Consider the following 960-nt stretch of genomic DNA (forward strand, 5'->3'; position numbering starts at 1 on the left):
AGATTGCTTGGTACGTCGATAGGTGCTTGACCTGCAGGATGGTCAAGGCCGAGCACCAGAGGCCGCATGGCAAGCTGCAACCTCTAGAGATTCCCATGTGGAAATGGGAGCAGATCACGATGGACTTCATCACCAAATTATTGAGAACGACAAAGGGTTTTGACGCTATATGGGTGATCGTAGATCGATTGACCAAGAGTGCCCATTTTCTGCCCATCTGGGAGAGCTCATCGGCCGAAAAGCTTGCCGGTCTCTATCATTTCAGACCGTGATGTTCAGTTCACCTCCCGTTTCCGGCAGAAGTTCCACGAGGAACTGGGCACGTGGTTGTATTTCAGTACAACCTATCATCCGTAGACAGACGACCAGAGCGAGCAGACCATTCATACCCTTGAGGATATGTTGAGGGCTTGCGTCATTGACTTCGGTGGGAGCTGGGACTCCTACCTACCCCTTGCAGAGTTCTCCTACAACAACAACAATCACTCCAGCATTGGTGCTCCGCTTTATGAGCTCTTGTATGGACGGAGATGTCGTACCCCAGTCTGTTGGGGCGAAGTTGGTCACAGGTTGATGGGACGGACCGAGGTAGTTCTGCAGACTACCGAGATGATTCAGCAGATCAGACGGAGGCTATAGACTGCTTAGAATCGGTAGAATAGTTACGCCGACCGGCGCCGATCTGAGTTAGAGTTTCAGGTTGGTGACATGGTACTCCTTAAGGTCTCACCCTGGATGAGTGTGATTCGCTTCAGGAAGAGGGGGAAGTTGGGTCCCTAATATATTCGGCCATTCAGGACTAGTGCCAGGGTTGGCAAGGTGGCGTATAGGCTGGATCTCCCATAGGAGCTCAGTCAGATTCACAACACTTTCTACGTTTCACAGTTGCAAAAGGGCATATTATAAGAGGATGTGGTCGTGTCATTGGATGACATTAAGGTGGACGAGCTCCTTAATTAC

Source organism: Lactuca virosa, chromosome 6, assembly GCF_052849685.1.
Source record: "Lactuca virosa cultivar CGN04683 chromosome 6, Lactuca_virosa_CGN04683_v6, whole genome shotgun sequence".
Classification (NCBI taxonomy): Eukaryota; Viridiplantae; Streptophyta; class Magnoliopsida; order Asterales; family Asteraceae; genus Lactuca; species Lactuca virosa.